General features: G+C 48.5%; 1 protein-coding gene across 1 annotated transcript in view; it reads left to right on the plus strand.

Moving 5' to 3' along the window:
- Nucleotides 1-472: 472 nt before the first annotated feature.
- The window catches only part of stra6 (signaling receptor and transporter of retinol STRA6), a 124,111-nt gene continuing 111,659 nt past the window's right edge, over nt 473-12,924 (plus strand). The window contains exon 1 of the mRNA XM_045214917.1: nt 473-557. The gene's annotated coding sequence lies outside the window, so the exon portion shown is untranslated. The remainder of the gene's footprint in view (nt 558-12,924) is intronic.

Here is a 12,924-nt window from a genome sequence, read left to right on the forward strand (position 1 = left end):
TGCCATTTGGCTATGGGCTCTGGTCTAAAGTAGTGCACTAGATAGGGAATAGGGTGCCATTTGGCTATGGGCCCTGGTCTAAAGTAGTGCACTAGATAGGGAATAGGGTGCCATTTGGCTATGGGCCCTGGTCTAAAGTAGTGCACTAGATAGGGAATAGGGTGCCATTTGGCCATTTGGTTTCCCCAATGGCATAGAGCTAAGCTGTTGTGACACAATACAAGGCGATAGAGCCAGGTCGAAGTCCCAGAGAGATTACAGGACCTGTTCAGGTTCAGACAATATCAAGGCTTCATCCCCAATGGCACCCTATTCTAAATGTAGTGCACTACTTTAGATCAGAGCCCTTAGTGCACTATGCAAGAAATAGGGTGCCATTTGGCACACAAACCAAGACTTATTGTTCTTGAAGGGGTTTTTATTTTGTGTATCTAATCATTGATTCACCTTGTGGGAGTTGTTTGTCAGGCGTGGAGGATTCACCTCTTGGTCATATTAGGGATAATTATTTAAACCAAGAAGAGGACAGAAGGGAGAGGGGTCCAGGATACTACAAGGTAATTTCATTGCCTACATGCTTCTATAGTAGACTTCATTCACTGCATTTTACTGTGTACAATGTCATATGGACAGTGTCACAACTACAATATGATTTCTACAATATGATTTCAAATTCAAGGTAAAAAAATTAATATAGATTTGATGTGTTTCTTTGGGACAAGGCATGTCAGACATTTTCTTTCATTCTAAGAACCCCACCTCTTTAAGGAATACCTGGGATAGGATAAAGTAATCCTTCTAACCCCCCAAATTGTAAAGTGGTTATCCCACTGGCTATAGGGTGAACGTACCAATTTGTGAGTCGCTCTGGCTAAGAGCGTCTGCTAAATGACGTTAATGTGCCCTTGAGCAAGGCACTTGACCCTAATTGCTCCTGTAAGTCGCTCTGGTTAAGAGCGTCTGCTAAATGACTAAAATGTAAATGTAAAATGTAAGTGCAAATGTACTCTGTGAAAGTGTATCAATCAAAACTGCTTATAATAATCAGATAATATCCACGGCTACACAACTGTAGGCTATATTTAGCTTCATTTCCAGGTGCTGTTAGGAAAATGTGCCAACATGATCCGATAAGAATAGCTTGTTAATGGTGCTTCCCTGCTGGCCACAACTTTGTTCAAGGCCTTTGTGCAATTATTTTTATTATTTTTTTATCGGCTTCCGTTATGGGAAATTGTTTTGGTAATTAATAAAACAGTAGGCTAGCATTATAACTTATAAAATAACAAACTTTCCTCACATCTTTACCTTTCCACCACGATAAAATGTTTGCTCTATTCTCTTCCAAACGTGTGATTTGAGGTGCGCGCGGACCAATTTCATTTCACCCGCTTTTACTGATAATATTATTCTGTATTTACTCAGACCTTTTTTGGGGTGAGATAATGGGATTCATTTGTTAACGTTTGAATTAGTCGCGCATGCGCAGATGCTGTACTCCTGAGGAGAATATGCGCATCACCATTTAATGAGGATGTAGCTCAGTTGGTAGAGCATGGCGTTTGCAACGCCAGGGGTTGTGGGTTCGATTCCCACGGGGGGCCAGTATGAAAAAAAAAAATGTATGCACTCACTAACTGTAAGTCGCTCTGGATAAGAGCGTGTAAAAAAATTCATGGGCATCACCATTTGATGATTTCCACTTTTTAATTCATGCAGGACAGCCTTACTACAATTGAGATTATGATTCCATATCATCAAAAAGCAATCAAATTGCAACACAAAATACTAATAATGGCGCCGGAGAAGATGGCTGCCGTTTTACAGCCCTCTAACCAATTGTACTATTATGTGTGTTTTTCCGCGTTATTTGTAATTTATTTTGTACATAATGTTTCTGCCATCGTCTCTTATAACCAAAAAGAGCTTCTGGATATCAGGACAGCGATTACTCACCTCGTATTGGACGAAGATTTTTTCTTCAACGAGGCGGCCGCGAAGGATATCCTACAGACACCCGACATGGCCCAAATCCCCGTCATTCGCATGAGGAAGAGACGGAGATATCGTGGACGTAGGTCGGGGTGCCTCGTAAGGATCCGACGGCGAGCGAGTAAACTGCCTCTTCCATCAATCCTATTAGCCAATCTTCAATCATTGGAGAACAATTTGGATGACCTAAGATTACGGTTATCCTACCAACGGGACATTAAAAACTTTAATATCTTATGTTTCACCGAGTCGTGGCTGAACGACGACATGGATAACATACAGCTAGCGGGCTATACGCTACATCGGCAGGATAGAACGGCTGACTCCGGTAAGACAAGGGGTGGCGGTCTGTGTATATTTGTAAACAACAGCTGGTGCACAAAATCAAATACTAAGGAAGTCTCGAGGTTTTGCTCGCCTGAGGTAGAGTATCTTATGATAAGCTGTAGACCACACTATTTACCAAGAGAGTTTTCATCTATATTTTTCGTAGCTGTCTATTTACCACCACAAACCGATGCTGGCACTAAGACCGCACTCAATGAGCTGTATAAGGCCATAAGTAAACAGGAAAACGCTCATCCAGAGGCATTGCTCCTAGTGGCCGGGAACTTTAATGCAGGGAAACTTAAATCCGTTCTACCTCATTTCTACCAGCATGTGAAATGTGCAACCAGAGGAAAAAAAAACTCTAGACCACCTTTGCTCCACACACAGAGACGCATACAAAGCTCTCCCTCACCCTCCATTTGTCAAATCTGACCATAACTCTATCCTCCTGATTCCTGCTTATAAGCAAAAACTAAAGCAGGAAGCACCAGTGACTCGGTTAATAAAAAAGTGGTCAGATGACGCAGATGCTAAGCTACAGGACTGTTTTGCTAGCACAGACTGGAACATGTTCCGGGATTCTTCAGATAGCATTGAGGAGTACACCACATCAGTCACTGGCTTCATCAATAAGTGCATTGATGATGTCGTCCCCACAGTGACCGTACATACCCCAACCAGAATCGTACTACACCGGCTCTGACGCTCGTCGGATGTGGCAGGGCTTGAAAACTATTACAGACTACAAAGGGAAGCACAGCCGTGAGCTGCCCAGTGACACAAGACTTCCAGACGAGCTAAACCACTTCTATGCTCGCTTCGAGACAAGCAACACTGAAGCATGCATGAGAGCACCAGCTGTTCCGGATGACTATGTGATCACGCTCTCCGTAGCCGATGTGAGTAAAACTTTTAAGCAGGTCAACATTCACAAGGCCGCAGGGCCAGACGGATTACCAGGACGTGTACTCCGAGCATGTGCTGACCAACTGGCAAGTGTCTTCACTGACATTTTCAACATGTCCCTGACTGAGTCTGTAATACCAACATGTTTCAAACAGACCACCATAGTCCCCGTGCCCAAGGACTCTAAGATAACCTGCCTAAATGACTACCGACCCGTAGCACTGACGTCTGTAGCCATGAAGTGCTTTGAAAGGCTGGTCATGGCTCACATCAACACCATTATCCCAGAAACCCTAGACCCACTCCAATTTGCATACCGCCCCAACAGATCCACAGATGATGCAATCTCTATTGCACTCCACACTGCCCTTTCCCACCTGGACAAGAGGAACACCTACGTGAGAATGCTATTCATTGACTACAGCTCAGCATTCAACACCATAGTGCCCTCAAAGCTCATCACTAAGCTAAGGATCCTGGGACAAAACACCTCCCTCTGCAACTGGATCCTGGACTTCCTGACGGGCCACCCCTCAGGGGTGCGTGCTCAGTCCCCTCCTGTACTCCCTGTTCACCCATGACTGCATGGCCAGGCACGACTCCAACACCATCATTAAGTTTGCCGATGACACAATAGTGGTAGGCCTGATCACCGACAACGATGAGACAGCCTATAGGGAGCAGGTCAGAGACCTGGCCGTGTGGTGCCAGGATAACAACCTCTCCCTCAACGTGACCAAGACAAAGGAGATGATTGTGGACTACAGGAAAAAAAAGAGGACTGAGCACGCCCCCATTCTCATCGACGGGGCTGTAGTGGAACAGGTTGAGAGCTTCAAGTTCCTTGGTGTCCACATCACCAACGAACTATCATGGTCCAAACACACCAAGACAGTCGTGAAGAGGGCACGACAAAGCCTATTCCCCCTCAGGAGACTGAAAAGATTTGGCATGGGTTCTCAGATCCTAAAAAAATTCTACAGCTGCACCATCGAGAGCATCCTGACCGGTTGCATCACCGCCTGGTATGGCAACTGCTTGGCCTCCGACCGTAAGACACTACATAGGGTAGTGCGTACGGCCCAGTACATCACTGGGGCCAAGCTTCCTGCCATCCAGGACCTCTATACCAGGCGGTGTCAGAGGAAGGCCCTCAAAATTGTCAAAGACTCCAGCCACCCTAGTCATAGACTGTTCTCTCTGCTACCACACGGCAAGCGGTACCGGAGTGCCAAGTCTAGGTCCAAAAGACTTCTCAACAGCTTCTACCCCCAAGTCATAAGACTCCTAATCATGGCTACCCAGACTATTTGCACTAATCATGGCTACCCCCCACCTCATCTTTTTACACTGTTGCTACTCTGTTAATTATTTATGCATAGTCACTTTAACTCTACCCACATGTACATATTACTTCAACTACCTCAACTAGCCGGTGCCCCCGCACATTGACTCTGCACCGGTACCCCCTGTATATATATAGCCTCCCTACTGTTATTTTATTTTACATCTGCTCTTTTTTTCTCAACACTTTTTTGTTTTATTCTACTTTTTTATTAAAAATAAATGCACTGTTGGTTAATGGCTGTAAGTAAGCATTTCACTGTAATGTCTGCACCTGTTGTATTCAGCGCATGTGGCCAATAACATTTGATTTTATTTGATTTTATTTGTGTGGGAGAGAGGGATTCATGTGAAAGCCTGGGTCCTATTCCACACTGGGTTCCCTCACCTGTGTCCCGGCATGTGAGACAGACAGGCGGCAAGCTGAAAGAGCCATTGTTGCAGGAGGAGAGAGAGATCTGAGATCAAACCACTGGAAACATCAAAGGCTTTGGAAGTTGGTGTCTTTATCAAACGTAACAAACATAATCCAGAACAGAGGGAGCAAGAAGCGAACTCAGGTCTCTGGCATGAAAATCAAACACCTTACGCCAATAGGGTTAACCCACTTGGCGGGAATTGTAATGTGGCTCATATAGCGAGGATTGCTACACCATATTAAGAGAAGAGAGAGAGATGGCCTTTGATAATGAAACCATTTCTCTGTTGGCCTTACTGTACAAGTGTTTATAATTATAAAAAAAACAGGTTCAATTTAGTTTTCACTATTCTGCAAAGGTCAATACCCTGACCATCTTATTTATAATAACCAAATCTATAGTGAGATAAGCCTACATCTGAATAGCAATTTTATGTTAACAATAAATGATGGCGTTACAAAATACTTAATATTTTCTTTAGAGCGCTTATCCAATTCAACTCTGAACTTGTGTCTGTTTTAATAAGAGGATAGCTGTCCCTGTCACCTGTCTCATCCACAATGAAAAGCTCTGCTGTGTTAAACTGTGTGTCCATTTGGCACCATGGAGACTGAGACGGAGGTAAGGGTTCCCCAGAGACCCAGAGCAGGGGCCCTGACTGAGTGATTCCCCAGAGACCCAGAGCAGGGGCCCTGACTGAGTGGTTCCCCAGAGACCCAGAGCAGGGGCCCTGACTGAGTGATTCCCCAGAGACCCAGAGCAGGGGCCCTGACTGAGTAATGATGGTGGATATGAAGCCATTATAAGCAGCATCAATCTAGCCTGGAAGCCACGCTGGTACCAATCTAGCCTGGAAGCCACGCTGGTACCAATCTAGCCTGGAAACCACGCTGGTACCAATCTAGCCTGGAAGCCACGCTGGTACCAATCTAGCCTGGAAGCCACGCTGGTACAAGGGGTTAGGCTCTAGTGGACTTGGGGAGGCAGTCAATTCAGGAAATGATTTCAATTTAAAATTTGGAAAAACTTTCTTAAGAAGTCATTGAAAATAAATGCCCTTTTATTAAATGATTGAATTGTAATTTGCGTTTTACTTCCTGAATTGACTATTTGAATTGAGCCCAACCCTTGTTGATACAATAGTGGAATGGTGTCTATCGGTTTGAATCCAGGCTAGAAACAGCAGCACAGGGTCCCTTTAAATCAGATTCCCTCTTATGGATAAAGACTGGATCCTATTTAGTGGTATTGTGCCAAATAGGCTTCAGAGTTATTTAACAGGGTGGCTTCTTCCCTGCTATGAAGGGATATCCCCTAATCACTTCTAGAAAAAAACCTGTAGGCTTATTATGGGGGGGTTCTCTATTTCATTAGATCTGGTCTCTTGTGATAGATTGTTAACATACATGTAGTTGCTGGCCAGGGCATGTATTTGGATTTGGATTTATTATGGATCCCAGCTACTCTTCCTGGGGTCCAGCAACATTAAGGCAGTTCTACATTTTTAAAACATTACAATACATTCAGAACAGATTTCACAACAGAGATTGACATGTATATCATTAATGTTAGCTCTCTGTGTATATCAAAGGGCCAGCCGTGCTGCCCTGTTCTGAGACAATTGTAATTTCCCTAAATCCCTCTTTGTGGCACCTGACCACACGACTGAACAGTAGTCCAGGTGCGGCAAAACTAGGGCCTGTAGGACCTGCCTTGTTGATAATGCTGTTAAGAAGGCAGAGCAGCGCTTTATTATGGACAGACTTCTCCCCATCTTAGCTACTGTTGTATCAATATGTTTTGACCATGAAGGTTTAATATCCAGGGTTACTCCAAGCAGTTTAGTCACCCCAATTTGCTGTTGAGATTACTGTTGTAGGTTACTGTTGAGATTACTGTTGTAGGTTACTGTTGAGATTACTGTTGTAGGTTACTGTTGAGATTACTGTTTAGGTTACTGTTCAGATTACTGCTGTAGGTTACTGTTCAGATTACTGTTGTAGGTTACTGTTCAGATTACTGCTGTAGGTTAGTGTTGAGATTACTGTTGTAGGTTACTGTTGAGATTACTGTTTAGGTTACTGTTCAGATTACTGCTGTAGGTTACTGTTCAGATTACTGCTGTAGGTTACTGTTGAGATTACTGCTGTAGGTTACTGTTGAGATTACTGTTGTAGGTTACTGTTCAGATTACTGCTGTAGGTTACTGTTCAGATTACTGCTGTAGGTTACTGTTGAGATTACTGCTGTAGGTTACTGTTGAGATTACTGTTGTAGGTTACTGTTGAGATTACTGTTGAGATTACTGTTCAGATTACTGCTGTAGGTTACTGTTGAGATTACTGCTGTAGGTTACTGTTGAGATTACTGATTGTAGGTTACTGTTGAGATTACTGTTGTAGGTGTGACACTCTGGCTCCGGGACTTTTATATTTGAGCCAGGGTGTATTTGTTTTGTTGGGGTTTGGTTTGGTTATGTTGGTTTTGGGTGTATTTCTTGTTTGCAGTTCTGTGGGGTTCTTTTCTAGGTTTGGTCAATGACTCCCAATCGGAGGTAACGAGTGTCAGCTGTCGGCTCGTTATCTCTGATTGGGAGCCATATTTATTCTGATTGTTTTCCTGTGGGAATTGTGGGTTTTTGTTCCTTTTGGTCTGTGTACCGTGGACTTCATTGAGTCGTCTTTTGTTTGTAGTTCGATAACGTTTATTTAATAAAGTCATGTTTCTTGGACACGCTGCGCCTTGGTCATACTTGGACGACATAGACGACCGTGACAGAAAAACCCACCATAAAAGGACCAAGCAGCGTGTCAAGCGGCAACAGGATTTATGGACGCCTATCAAGGATTCATGGACATGGGAGGAGATACTGGATGGAAAGGGTCCTTGGGCACAACCGGGAGAATATCGCCGCCCTCGTGAAGAGCTGGAGGCAGCTAAAGCCGAGAGGAGGTGGTATGAGGAGGCAGCACGGAGTCGAGGCTGGAAGCCCGTGGGTACTACCCAAAAATTTCTTGGGGGGGGGCTAAAAGGGAGTGTGGCGAAGTCAGGTAGGAGACCTGCGCCTACTCCCTGGACTGACCGTGGAGAGCGAGAGTACGGGCAGACACCGTGTTACGCAGTAGAGCGCATGGTGTCTCCTGTACGCAGGCATAGCCCGGTTCGGTACATTCCAGCTCCACGTATCGGCCGGGCTAGATTGAGCATTGAGCCGGATGTCATGAAGCCGGCCCAACGCATCAGGCCACCAGTGCGTCTCCTCGGGCCGGCTTACATGGCACCAGCCTTACGCATGGTGTCCCCCGGTTCGCCTACATAGCCCGGTGCGGGTTATTCCTCCTTCCCGTACTGGTCGGGCGACGGGAGTATACAACCAGGTAAGGTTGGGCAGGCTCAGTGCTCAAGGGAGCCAGTACGCCTGCACGGTCCGGTATTTCCGGCGCCACCTCCCGCTCCAGTCCAGTACCACCAGTGCCTACACCACGCACCAAGCCTCCTGTGTGTCCCCAGAGTCCTGTGCGTCCTGTTGCTGCTCCCCGCACTAGCCCTGAGATGCGTGTCCTCAGCCCGGGACCACCAGTTCCGGCACCACGCACTAGGCCTTATGTGCGTTCCCAGGGTCCAGCATGCCCTGTTGCTACTCCCCGCACTAGCCCTGAGATGCGTGTCCTCAGCCCGGGACCACCAGTTCCGGCACCACGCACTAGGCCTTATGTGCGTGCCCAGGGTCCAGCATGCCCTGTTGCTTCTCCCCGCACTAGCCCTGAGATGCGTGTCCTCAGCCCGGTACCTCCAGTTCCGGCACCACGCACCAGGCCTACGGTGCGCCTCCGACGGCCAGAGTCTGCCGTCTGCCCAACGGGCCTGAACTGCCCGTCTGCCCAACGGCGCCTGAACTGCCCGTCTGCCCAACGGCGCCTGAACTGCCCGTCTGCCCAACGGGCGCTTGAACTGCCCGTCTGCCCAACGGGCGCCTGAACTGCCTGTCTGCCCAACGCCGTCTGAACTGTCCGTCTGCCAAGCGCTGCACAAGCCGCCCGTCTGCCATGAGCCTTCAGAGCCGTCCGCCAGACCGGAGCCGCTAGAGCCTTCCGCCAGACAGGATCAGCCAGAGCCTTCCGCCAGACAGGATCAGCCAGAGCCTTCCGCCAGACAGGAGCCGCTAGAGCCTTCCGCCAGACAGGATCAGCCAGAGCCTTCCGCCAGACAGGATCAGCCAGAGCCTTTCGCCAGACAGGATCAGCCAGAGCCTTCCGCCAGACAGGATCAGCCAGAGCCTTCTGCCAGACAGGATCAGCCAGAGCCTTCAGCCAGCCATGAGCAGCCAGATCCTTCAGCCAGCCATGAGCAGCCAGATCCGTCGGCCAGCCATGAGCAGCCAGATCCGTCGGCCAGCCATGAGCAGCCAGATCCGTCGGCCAGCCATGAGCAGCCAGATCCGTCAGCCAGCCATGAGCAGCCAGATCCGTCAGCCAGCCATGAGCAGCCAGATCCGTCGGCCAGCCATGAGCAGCCAGATCCGTCGGCCAGCCATGAGCAGCCAGATCCGTCAGCCAGCCATGAGCAGCCAGATCCTTCAGCCTGCCATGAGCCGTCCAGCCAGGATCCGCCAGAGCCGTCCAGCCAGGATCCGCCAGAGCCAGCCAGCCAGGATCCGCCATTGAGTCCGGTGCTGTCCCTTAGCCCGGTGCTGCCCCTTATCCTGGTGCTGCCCCTTAGTCCGGTACTGCCCCTTAGTCCGGTGCTGCCCCTTAGTCCGGTGCTGCCCGTTAATCCGGTGCCGCCCCTTAATCCAGTGGGGTTTAGTTGGGGGGTGGTCATATGGAGGAGGCTACGGAAGCGGATAGTGACTAAGGTGGGGTGGGGACCACGACCAGGGCCAGAGCCGCCACCGTGGACAGACGCCCACCCAGACCCTCCCATAGAGTGTATGCTGGTGCGCCCGGAGTTCGCACCTTTAGGGGGGGGTACTGTGACACTCTGGCTCCGGGACTTTTATATTTGAGCCAGGGTGTATTTGTTTTGTTGGGGTTTGGTTTGGTTATGTTGGTTTTGGGTGTATTTCTTGTTTGCAGTTCTGTGGGGTTCTTTTCTAGGTTTGGTCAATGACTCCCAATCGGAGGTAACGAGTGTCAGCTGTCGGCTCGTTATCTCTGATTGGGAGCCATATTTATTCTGATTGTTTTCCTGTGGGAATTGTGGGTTTTTGTTCCTTTTGGTCTGTGTACCGTGGACTTCATTGAGTCGTCTTTTGTTTGTAGTTCGATAACGTTTATTTAATAAAGTCATGTTTCTTGGACACGCTGCGCCTTGGTCATACTTGGACGACATAGACGACCGTGACAGTAGGTTACTGTTGAGATTACTACTGTAGGTTACTGTTGAGATTACTGTTGTAGGTTACTGTTGGGATTACTGCTGTAGGTTACTGTTCAGATTACTGCTGTAGGTTACTGTTCAGATTACTGCTGTAGGTTACTGTTCAGATTACTGCTGTAGGTTACTGTTCAGATTACTGCTGTAGGTTACTGTTCAGATTACTTGTATACATTATTGTCTCAGAGTATCTGAAATGTATATTAGTTGTGTCATGTTGTTATATAACCTACAACAGTTCTGATTCCGCTAGCAGAGGTTTGTTAGCTTTCCAGATAAAATATATGCCATTTAGCAGACACTTTTATCTTTAAAACTTTATTTTTTATTTAACCTTTATTTAACTATCCGAGCCATGCTCTACCAACTGAGCTACAGAGGACCACAGATGACTGGAGATTTAGGCTAAGTCATAATGTTCATGTTTGGATTGTTAAAAAAGGATTTGTCAGTGATAAGTAATCCAATCACCTTTATTTTGTCAAGGATCATGTCTCTGTCTCTGGTGCTTTCTTTCAAAGAACCTGTTGAAATTACTAGCAGCTACACACACACACACACACACACACGCACGCACGCACACACACACACACACACACACACACACACACACACACAGCTAAACCTGACAGCAACTGTCTGGCATGATCAGGCCGGCATCACTCTGATGCAATTCCAAGGCTTCAAAGCATTCTTTGTTCTGCGACCTCTGTATTTGTCAGGCCCTGTCTTTTCTTTGTTCAGGAGCTTATTAGACCCTAGTCCAGACACTGGCAGCATCCCAAATGGCATGCTATCCCCTATATAGTGCACAATTTTATGGTCTAAAGTAGTGCACTATATAGGGAATAGGGTGCCATTTGGCTATGGGCTCTGGTCTAAAGTAGTGCACTACATAGGGAATAGGGTGCCATTTGGCTATGGGCTCTGGTCTAAAGTAGTGCACTAGATAGGGAATAGGGTGTCATTGGGACTTAGTCTCTGTTTTCTCAGGAGTGTTAGTACTTAGTTGTGTTTTGTTTTTTTATAATCTTTTACTGTAATCCTGACATAATGAGTGAACCTCTGACGTGGAGGTTGAGTTGCAAAACCAACTGCCTTAGTCTCAGCACACACACACACACACAGCGGACACACACAGCGGACACACACACACACACAGCGGACACACACAGCGGACACACACAGCGGACACACACAGCGGGGACACACAGCGGACACACAGCGGACACAGCGGACACACACACACACAGCGGACACACACAGCGGACACACACACACACACAGCGGACACACACAGCGGACACACACACACACACAGCGGACACACACAGCGGACACACACAGCGGACACACACAGCGGACACACACAGCGGACACACAGCGGACACAGCGGACACACACACACACACATACAAACAGCGGACACACACACACACACAGCGAACACACACACACACAGCGGACACACACAGCGGACACACACAGCGGACACACACAGCGGACACACACAGCGGACACAGCGGACACACACACACACACACACACAGCGGACACACACAGCGGACACACACAGCGGACACACACAGCGGGGACACACACACACACACAGCGGACACACACAGCGGACACACACTGCGGACACACACAGCGGACACACACAGCGGGGACACACAGCGGACACACACAGCGGACACACACACAGCGGACACACACACACACACACACAGCGGACACACACAGCGGACACACACTGCGGACACACACAGCGGACACACACAGCGGGGACACACAGCGGACACACACAGCGGACACACACACAGCGGACACACACAGCGGACACACACACACACACACACAGCGGACACACACAGCGGACACACACAGCGGACACACACACACACACACAGCGGACACACACAGCGGACACACACAGCGGACACACACACACACGTACACACAGCGGACACACACAGCGGACACACACACACACACAGCGGACACACAGCGGACACACACAGCGGACACACACAGCGGACACACACAGCGGACACACACAGCGGACACACACAGCGGACACACACACACACACACAGCGGACACACACAGCGGACACACACAGCGGACACACACACACACGTACACACAGCGGACACACACAGCGGACACACACACACACAGCGGACACACAGCGGACACACACAGCGGACACACACAGAGTACACACACAAACACAGCGGACACATACAGCGGACACACACACACAGCGGACACACACACACACACAGCGGACACACACAGCGGACACACACAGCGGACACACACAGCGGACACACACACACACGTACACACAGCGGACACACACAGCGGACACACACACACACACAGCGGACACACAGCGGACACACACAGCGGACACACACAGAGTACACACACACACACAGCGGACACATACAGCGGACACACACACACAGCGGACACACACACACACACACAGCGGACACACACAGCGGACACACACAGCGGACACACACAGCGGACACACACAGCAGACACA

Source organism: Coregonus clupeaformis, unplaced genomic scaffold (genome assembly GCF_020615455.1).
Source record: "Coregonus clupeaformis isolate EN_2021a unplaced genomic scaffold, ASM2061545v1 scaf0337, whole genome shotgun sequence".
In the NCBI taxonomy this organism is placed as follows: Eukaryota; Metazoa; Chordata; class Actinopteri; order Salmoniformes; family Salmonidae; genus Coregonus; species Coregonus clupeaformis.